Source organism: Arachis hypogaea, chromosome 1 (genome assembly GCF_003086295.3).
Source record: "Arachis hypogaea cultivar Tifrunner chromosome 1, arahy.Tifrunner.gnm2.J5K5, whole genome shotgun sequence".
NCBI classification, from domain to species: domain Eukaryota; kingdom Viridiplantae; phylum Streptophyta; class Magnoliopsida; order Fabales; family Fabaceae; genus Arachis; species Arachis hypogaea.
In genome coordinates, this window is record NC_092036.1 from 8,440,780 (window position 1) to 8,451,414 (window position 10,635).

Genomic DNA, 10,635 nt, shown 5'->3' on the forward strand with positions numbered 1-10,635 from the left:
TTTGCGTTCTCTTGTGGCCGTTACATCTGCATTCTCTCGTGGCAGTCCCGTCAGCGTTTTCTCGTGACAGTTTGTTTTCTTGTGGCAGTTCCGTCTGCGTTTCTTTCTGGCAGTTCCGTCTGCGTTTTCCTCAGATAGCGGCAGTTCCGTCTGCGCTTCCTTCAGACTAGCGGCAGTTCCTTCGCTTCCTTCAGACTAGCGGCAGTTCCGTCTGCGCTTCCTTCTGACAATTTCGTCTGCACCCGTTTTATCAATTTATGCAGTTTTTTTTCTCTTTATTTCGTTGTTTTAAATAAGTTTCAAACTCAAGTTGTCACTTGAGTTTGAGGGGAGATGTTAGAATATTATTAGGATCAATTAGGATCAATTAGTATTATTTAGTACATCTAAATATTTATTATAGGAGATTACGTCGTTATTAGTACGATTCTCTTAATACCTATAAATATCCTTTCATATTGTATCATTCCAGACAACTTGAGCAGACAACTTGAATACTCACAAATCCTTTCTCCAGTCTAGTCTATTGTTTCTAATACTCAGCACATACATTCAATCACATAACGTGATATTAAAAAAAATTAATTATTTTTTATATTAAACGTGTAAATGATCATTCTAAAAAATAATTTTTAATGTACGATTATGTGACATATTTTACACTATCACTATATCAAAATTAAGCTATATATATATATATATATATATATATATATATATATATATATATATATATATAAGACAAACCTGTTCCTGCAGTACATCCTTTTGCTGGTAAGTCCCGAGCTAGAACCTCCGAAGGGATTAAAACAATCACGGCTAAAATTGCAAGGATCAAAAGAGCATTCTTGAAAGCCATCTTTTAATTGAAATATATTTTTGCTAAAAAGAGATAGAGAGTACTTTGTATAAAAAGAAAAATAAAAGAAAGGAGTATGTGGTAGACACCTTAACTTTTGAAGTATATATATAGGGGTGCACATCAGTTATGAATAGGTCGAGCAGGGTTAAAATGGTCAATTCGATATATAATTAGCGTATACCCATTTTGTAAATTTATATGATAAATGAATACAAGTTTATCTTTAAAAAGTAAATTTAATAATTAAAAGTTATATAACATTTATATCAAAAATTTAAAATAGATTAATTTAAAGTAAAAATAATATCATATAATATAAAAAAAGAATTAATTGATCTATAAAAATATAACATTTTTTACTAATTTTATTACGAACTATATATTTTAGTTATAAAGTATTATTTTGAAATGTGTTAAATATATCTGAAAATTTTCCAAAAATTACATCAGATAAGAATGACAAATCCAAATCTAACCAAAATATCCCAAATATTAAACACACCAAATATAAATATGGTAATTAAACAAAGCTAAGTATATCCAAGAAATTAATTTAGGTTGACCAGCATGTTATCCTTGCCAAGTGAAATAATTTTTCAAGAATCAAATTAAAGTGAAAGCAAAATAGTATAGTATATATTTAAAATATCAAACATTGAAGATAAGTTAGAAACGGTATTCTCATTTTATTTAGAATGCATTAATTTCTTTCAGAATGTGCCAAACTAAAATAAAATTTTTATTTGACCTTTTATTTCGTTATTATTATTGTTATTTATTTTTTTTCTAAAATTAGGAATGAGACTCAAATTTACTAGTCTATAATTTTTATATAAATATAAAAAATTATGTCATTTGAATTATAGTTGGTTAATTTATTATTATTATTTAATAATTTAATAATCAGAGCATATTATTATGTTAAAAATATTCTAATCATTTATACTCGGTTCACTTATTTTTATTATTTTTTTGTTAAATAATTCAAATTTTTTTGCGTTAAGCTATATGTATTTTTAGTTATTCATTTTACAATAATATTAAAAAAACAAAAAATATCTTAAACTTGTTTTATTTTATATTTATTTATTATAAAATATAAATTTGATAAATTTTGGCTAAAATTTTTGTTTTTCAAAACTTTCGGTTCATTTTATTTCAACTTTTATAAATTTAATTTAATATTTGGTTAATTAAACTTAATCCGTTACTTAAGTAAAAACTCGACTTGATTTAATCCGTTACTTAAGTAAAAACTCGACTTGATCTGAATAACTTAATCCGTTTATTGTACATAATGAGTAGTAATTTAGAGTCTGTTTGGAAAGTAGTAGAAGCTACTTTTTTTTAACTTTTGGATTATAAAAAGTTACAATCTATATGTTTGCACTATTTTAAAAAAAGCTTTTAACTTTTCGAAAAGTTAATTTGCTACTTTTTGAAAAAGTAGAAATATATGACTTCTTACTTCATGAGAAGTCATTCTACCACTTACTTAAAAAAATTAATTTTAAAACAAAAAAAATCTACTTTTCTTCTTGACTCTATGAAAATTACTGACCCTTCATCACCATTTTCACACAAGGTCTGCTAGAAGCACTGCCTTCTACCATCATTCTCACGCAATGTTCCAAGTCTCACCATTTTTATGTAATGAAACATCTGATGGAAGTATTGATCCTCCACCACATTTTCAGACAATATTACATCTGAACAACTTACTGCATGTATTCCTTCTAAGTATTTTTTTATCATTTTATCACTATTTTTTATTATTAAATTTGTATTCAAGTGTAGTATGAAATTTCAGTTTTAATTTTTATTTTTTTATATGTAATTTTATAGCTTATTATTATTTTCATAGTTAATTATAACAAGTTCTTGACCTCAATAAAGGAGAAGAGAGTTCTAATAGGAGTAAAAATAAAAAATAAAAAACAGCAATAAAATATACATTGACACACATTTTATATTTATTTTTTATTTTCACCTACCATATCATACACAATATTAGTGATTAGGTTATGTAAAATCAACATTCAATATTGGAAAATATTTGTTATTATGGTTATTTTAATATTCATTCTCTTTTATAAAAAAAATTTATCTTTTGCGTTATTTATCCAAACGCTACAACTTTAAAATAAGTACTTTTATAACTAAAAAACCAAACACAAAATAACTTATTTATAAGTTGCTTTTAATAAAAGTCCTTATGTTTTAAGCTCCTTTTCCAAAAGAACTTATTTAAATTATTTACCCAAACTAGGCCTTAGTTTTATTTGTTTTAATTTTAAGTTGTAATCAACAAACTTGATGACAATAATGACTAATTTAATTATCTAACGGTCGTAACATTAATGTCATTTATAATATAATTTTTATATAAGTTATCTTTTATTTTTAACAAAGAAAAAATTTTAAAATCTAAATTATTTTATTATTTTTATATACTTCTTATACTGATTTAAGTGTCAGAGTGTCTTTTGTATGTATTCATTTTTTGTGTTTTTTTTTTGTCAAAATATACATTTTTCTAAAGATAAAGAGACAAGCTCAATTCTTTCTAAGACGAGATATACCACCATATATCATGAATAGTGTGTAATAACTATGCTTCTCCTCTTATTTTTTTTATTAAAATTGCTAATCCAAGATAAAATCAAAATGCATTCATAATTATATAGAATGTTGATGGAGTTGGTTTTTTCTTTCTACTGTTGAAAAATTCTTTTAAAGCTCAAACTTGTCCGACTGCTGAAGCATTTCAAAGATGGTGATATTTTCATTAATGGAGTCATTACGGAACTGTTTTGATAGCCACTTTTTCTCTCTATCCACTAGTTTTAGATATCTCTACTCTCTTCCTTAAATTGTATGCATATCTTTTATCATATACGCTAGCATCTGGCCAAAGCCATAACATACATCATATATATATGGTGACGTCTCTGGTGAATGAAGAAAATTCATGACTAAGGTGGCTAAAGTAAAAAATCTAACTTGTGAATGATACATGGCCTAAATGGGTAAAAGATTAAATCTGCTGACACGGTGAATTCACTAAACTTTCAATTACCAACTGAAATAGTAATCGTATATATGTCTATTTTTAAATATTTATAAAAATATTTTGCTGTATTTATTGACATAATATTTTTTGAAACAATAAATTTTAGATAACATAAATTAAAAAAAAATCAAGACTAAGACTCATAAATTGTTTATTTGGCTACAAATAAAAATCGTTTTAACAAAAGTTGATTAATAATAAAAAGGGCTAAGTATAGTTTTGGTCCTTAAAAATTTTTACTAGAATCGAATTCGTCCCTCGTCTAATTTTCGATTTAAAATGATTCTTAACGTTTTTTTTTGTATTAAAATCGTCATTTTTAATAAAATTTTTTATAATATTCCTAAACTATCCGTATTCCTATTTTAATAATAAAAATTATAAAATAATAAAAAAAATACGTGTAACGCCTGTTGGAGGGAGGGGGAAAAGAAAATGTGTTTGGGGGTGGGGGGAAGAAAAAGGTATACGAACGGGGAGGATGGGAGGGGAAGGGAAGAGGGGGAGGGGTAAGGGGAAAGGGGGTGGGCCGGCGCCGGCAAAGTTTGGAGTTGCTGTCGCCGTCGCCGTCGCCGTCGCCGAAGGAAATGAGAAAAAGGGATACAGAGAAGCGGGGGATGAGGAGAGAAAGAAAGGGGGCGAGAAACAGGGAGGAGGGGGGAGAGAAGGGGTCGTCGCCGCCACCGCTCTTCGTCGCTCCTCGCCGACGCCGCTCCTCGCCCTCATCGTCACCGCCTCGCCATCGCGCCGCCGCCATGCCCTCACGCCTCGCCCTCCTCCTCGAGCCGTTTCTGCTCCTCCTCCTCGCCCTCGTTGCTGCCTCACCCTCGTCGTCGCCGCCGTGACCTCCTCGTCGTCATCGACTTCTGCTCTGCTGCTCCTCACCGCCTCGCCACTGCTCCTCGTCGCCTCTGCTTCTTACTTCGATCTCTGTTTCTGCTTCGTCTTCTGCTTCTTGATTTGTTGAATCTGATTTGATTTGTTGAATCATTGTTGGTTTTGTTCTTGTTGAATCTGATTTCATTTATGAATTGTTGGTTTTGTTGATTTCTGAAATGTTGGTGTTGGTGTTGGTGCTGGTTGTGGTGGTGGTGTTGGTGTTGGTGGTAGTGGTGGTGGAAGAGGTAATTGTGTTGGTAGTGGTGAAGGTATTTTTGTCCAAAAAAAATTAAAAGGACGATTTTAATACAGAAAAAAATGTTAAGGATCATTTTAAATCGAAAATTAGATGAGGGACGAATTCAATTCTAGCGAAAAACTTCAAGGACCAAAACCATACTTACCCCTAATAAAAATGTTAATTATGAATAAAATTGACTCAACAAGAAAATTAAAAAATTTAAAATAACAAATAATTAAATTATCCAAATTAATAAACTATAAATAAAGGCTTTTAACTAATATTTATTTAAATAACATTAAATTTCTTAAATCGATACAAAATGATTTTTTTTCAAAATCTTCATTTTATGGTAGGTTTTATTCAAAAAAAATCATAAATGTATAAAATTTTTTGGATTAAAGATAAAATAATTAGCAATAAAAATTAATAAATTAAAATATAAATCTTTAAAAAAAATTATTAAAACAATTATACAAATTATAAAAAAAATTCTAACTCATAAAATTTGAATGATTCCATACAAGTGTTATTAATAACACACATTTTCACATTATTTTGATAGAAACATCAACTATCTAAAAAAATTTAATTTTGATATATACGATAAATACGTAGAAATAATTTTATATTTTATATCTAATTATGTAACACCACATTATTAAAAATAATTATTGTTATCACTGACGGCGACACTGCGTGAATGATCATTCAAATGATAGAATTAATTATACAATGGTGTAAAATTTTGTATATTGTTAATATAAAACCATTTTACATATACATCCAATCACATAATATCACATTAGCAGAAATAATTATCAAATTAATTGCGTAAATAATCATAAAAAAATATGTATGTGATAACAGAATTACATAAAACACTTTACACCTTGTATCAAAATTAAATTCAAAATTTAAAATAAAAAAAATTCACCTGATCCAAAAAGAAAAAAAATCTCTCAAACGCTCCAAAGTAAACCACACAGGCATACTACAATAACTCCCAAGTTTAACTAAAGTTTTATACACTCATTGGATACACTGATCACTCCACAGGTGTCATATGATTATTATTAAACGGTCAAATATAAGTCATCTTTAGCCATCTATTTCCATGCCACCGTAGAACCCACCCCTCTCTCTCCTCTCTCTCTATATATATATATATATTCCCTTATTTGAAATTTAAGTTTCTTTAATTTTCCCTTCTCTAAGAATTAAGTTTTAAATAAGGTAGTATATTTTTTGTTCTTAAAATTTGGTAAAAATTTTAAAAATATTCTTAAATTTTATTTTGTCTTAATTTTGTCCCAAAAATTTTCAATTTGCATTAAATATACTTTCGATGGCTAAATTTTTGAAAAATTTAAAAACCAATCTAACAATAATGCACAAAAATTATGCTTAATTTGCTTGTGTGAAGAGGTTATTAGATGAATTTGTTGTTGAATCGGTATTAAATTTTTTAAAAAATTAGTCATCCGAGTATATTTGATGCAAATCGAAAACTTTTAGAACAAAATTAAAACAAAATAAAACTTAAGATTATTTTTAAAATTTTTATCAAACTTCAAAGACAAAAAATATACTTTATCCTTTTAAATATTAACAATTTTCATATATTAACAATTTTCACTTATTTTCACTTGTTATTTTTCTATTTTCACGTATTGTGACTCTTTTTTTCTTTTTCACGCCTTAATCTTAATTAATCAATCTTGTGTCCATACAATATAATTAAATTTTTAATCATTCTAATCTATTGATGAGTTACACTTCTCTTAATAATTGAATTATTAATCTGAAATACAAAAAAAGGTGATACATATATTCAAGAAAAAAAATAAACTTAAAAATAAAAAAATTATATTAAAAAAATTTAAAAATAACATATTCAAATTAAAAAAAATAATCATAATATATAAATTGAAACAATTTAATTTTTTTTAAAATTAATTTAATTAAATACTAATATTAGAACTAAATTATTTAAATAATATTAATCTATTATAATCTTTAGATGCGTATAGATTAGAGTTATTCTCGTAACGACAACCAACCAAAATAACATCATAAAATCGAACATTTAGAATTCATACAAATTCAGACAATTTTCTTATTAAAATTGTCAAACTAAATTGACTTTTATTCTCTTCAATGGCATTGCATTGATGCACCAAAAGGCTAATAGTTTCTGAAAAAAACACCATATGTTATAAAATTATTTTTAATACAAAATGCTTAAGAAAAGATTATTTAAATATAATACCAATCTTTGAAATTGCATCTTCAACTTTGACACAAATTTTCTAACAAAACTGAATCTAAATTGAAAAAATTCAGTCCCATTATTATATGCTCAACTTCAAATATTTTCGGATAAACATAGAAAGCGAAAGCATGGGGGAGATGAGACTTGAACTTGCCCTACAAAGATCCTTAAAAATATTTTCTCAATCAAAGAAGAATAACAAATTAAAAAAAAAAGAATGCTTTGACTCTTAGATTTAGACTCACAGACCGCAAAAAAATATTATATATAGCCTTTAGTAGTACAAAAATAATTATAGAAATTAATTATTGATATCAATATCAATTTATCACTACCAATATTAGTATTATATTTATGACAATTAAAATTATAAATTTATATTTATTTTTTATTTTTAATTATTGATATCTTAATCCTTTTAAAAACATGTTTTGCTTTTTTAAAATATAACGTATGTGTTGTTTAGACTTTTTCTATTATTATTATTATTATTATTATTATTATTATTATTATTATTATTATTATTATTATTATTTGATATCAGTATTAATTTGTCACCATTAATATATGTATCAATTTATCATTAATTATGCTTGATTAAAAATAATAATTAAAAAATATTAATAATTGATAATTAATATTAAACAATTAATATAATAATTAGTATCAAGTTGTATCAACATGTGTATCAATTTATATAATGATTGAGAATTAGAATTATATAAAGTAATATAATAATTAAAATAATAAAAAATATTTAATGATTGACACCTTGTATAATAATGTATCAAATATTAATTTTTATATAATTATAAAAAAGATATTTTTTAAAATAAATTGAGAAAAGAGTAAATATAAATATATTGAAAATAATGTTTTTATTTTGGAAAAAAAAAACTCATGAGAAATTGATATTTCACCTCTAATATTTAAAAAAATATACTAATATACCAATAATACTAATAGTTAAAAAATAATTATGGAGACTTATTAATAATTAATACCTAAAATAAGTAAATTAAATGACAATAATTAGAAAGAAATCTTTAACAAATATGAGAAATAAAAATAAAAGAAATTGGTAAATAATAAATATAAATATATTAAAAAATAATATTTTTATTTTGAAAAAAAAAAAAGAACTCATGAGCAGATGACACCTCACTTTCATTAGTTAAGGAGAAAATTTAATTTTAATAAATTAAGTAGATGATGGCTACCGATTGGTAAAATGTAAAAATGCGTGGGTAGTGACCCTGGAAAAAATTAGATTCTAATTCACCAATGGTCGATCGAGTCATCGGTAATATTAAAATAAGAGAAAGTATAAAAAACTAATAAATTTAGTGTATAATGTCTACAATAGAAATAAAATTGAGTGAGAAGAACTAGAAGAAAAAAAAAACAAGTTAGTAGTTTGTTTGTCAGCCTAATTAGATGTTAATATAAAGCTATTAATGAAAAAAATTAAGACAAACTCATTCACATTATTATTTTTTTAAAATTAAATCGATAATACGTAATATTTTAGAGACTCATTTTATCATTAATTCTTAATTTAATTTAATTTAGCGGATCAGATTAGTGTCGACTAAGTCTTGGATAAATTTTATTCTTAGGATAAAATTCTAAGAAAAATCTTAGTATACAGTTGTAGACTATATTGCTTGGATTATAATTCTTCATTAGGGGAATGAATCAAATAAATTTGAAAAGTCAAAAATAAAATACAAAACATAGAGAGAAGCCCTGTTTATGAAAGAAAATGCAATTTCGAAAACCTTAATTACCACATCAACCAAATAGGTCCAGTTACATAATCTTTGCAAGCTACGTACATAGCTATTGATTATTATTCTACCAATGGTATACATTTTATTCCTTTATTAATTCTCATATGGCAGTTATAAGATTTAACATAGACAGATGTAACAAATTCACATCTTTCACTTGTATGCCATTAGCAACAAAAACAGAATCCTATTACAGCACAACAAAGACGTTTACATTGATCAATGTTGTATTTTCCACCATCCAAGTCATTGACATCTCTTCCTAACCCAGTTGGTCCAGCAATTTGACGTGTTTCTTCTATTTTATAAACTGCAGGTAGACAATGATACATGAGAAATACAATCATATTTGAAAAGAAATTGTCATATGCTGTAAAAATATGGATTGATAATGAAATAACGGAAGGATTAACCACCAAAAATGTCTCCAAATGATTCAACGTTGACAAAAATGCATTCAAATTTTGTTATTGATAGAAATATCCTAAAATAATTTAAAAATGCGATAAAAATGTCCAACAATAAATATGTATTTTCAAAAAATGTTTTAGAGATTAAATTTTGATGCACTTTTTTTGCAAGCATGATTAAAAAAAGAGATATTTTTATCCTTAAAATTTGGTGATTTTTCGTTAATAAAAAATCATAAAAAATATATACTTAGCAAAAAATTACCAAATTTTAAAAATAATAATATCTCATTTTTTTAATCATGTTTGTAAAAAAATTGCATTAAAATTCAATATCTAATGTATTTTTTTAGAAATACATATTTAATGTTAGATAATTTTATCGTGTTTTTAAATTATTTGAGAGCATTTTTGTTGATAGTAAAATTCAAATATATTTTTGTCAGCGTTTAAATAATTTAAGGGCGTTTTTTTGTGATTAACCCGATAATAAAATATATGTTTTTCGGCACTTCGGACAATAATTCAAAAAGGAAAATTTAGAATTAACAAGTAAAAGTCCTTTAAAAACAATTTTTATGCTTTATATATAAATGCTAAAACAAACCTGTTTCTGGGGTGTATTCTGTTTTTGGTAAGTCCCGAGCTAGAACCTCCGAAGGAATTAGAACAATCACGGTTAAAATTCCAAGAATCAAAAGAGCATTCTTAAAAGTCATCTTATAATTGAAAATAGCTTGTTGAAATATATTTTTGTGAAAAAGAGATAGAGACTTTGTATAGGAAGAAAAAATAAAAGAAAGCAGTGCGGTAGACACCTTAACTTACTAAGTATAAATAGGGGTGAACATTAAATTAGCTTATGAATAGGCTGAGTTCGGTGCACTAATTTTACTTAAAAATATATATTTTAATTATAAAATATGATTACTCTATCGTTAAAAATTTTTAACACTTGTTTAAGTAAACTAGTGAGCTAACTATTAAACTAACTTAATTTAGTTATAATAATAATAATAATAATAGTGAAGGAAAATTCTTAACGTTATAATAATTAAAATTTTAATTTAAATAAATAATTAATACTCTTTACAGACGGTTT

The 10,635-nt window shown here is 25.5% G+C and overlaps 1 long non-coding RNA gene across 1 annotated transcript; it reads right to left on the reverse strand.

Moving 5' to 3' along the window:
- Window positions 1-9,082: 9,082 nt before the first annotated feature.
- On the reverse strand, window positions 9,083-10,340 carry LOC112706551 (uncharacterized). Its single transcript, XR_003155865.3, has 2 exons — window positions 10,141-10,340; window positions 9,083-9,433 (listed from the first exon to the last, which is right to left on the reverse strand). It is a non-coding gene; the product is annotated as an uncharacterized lncRNA (long non-coding RNA).
- Window positions 10,341-10,635: the final 295 nt, after the last annotated feature.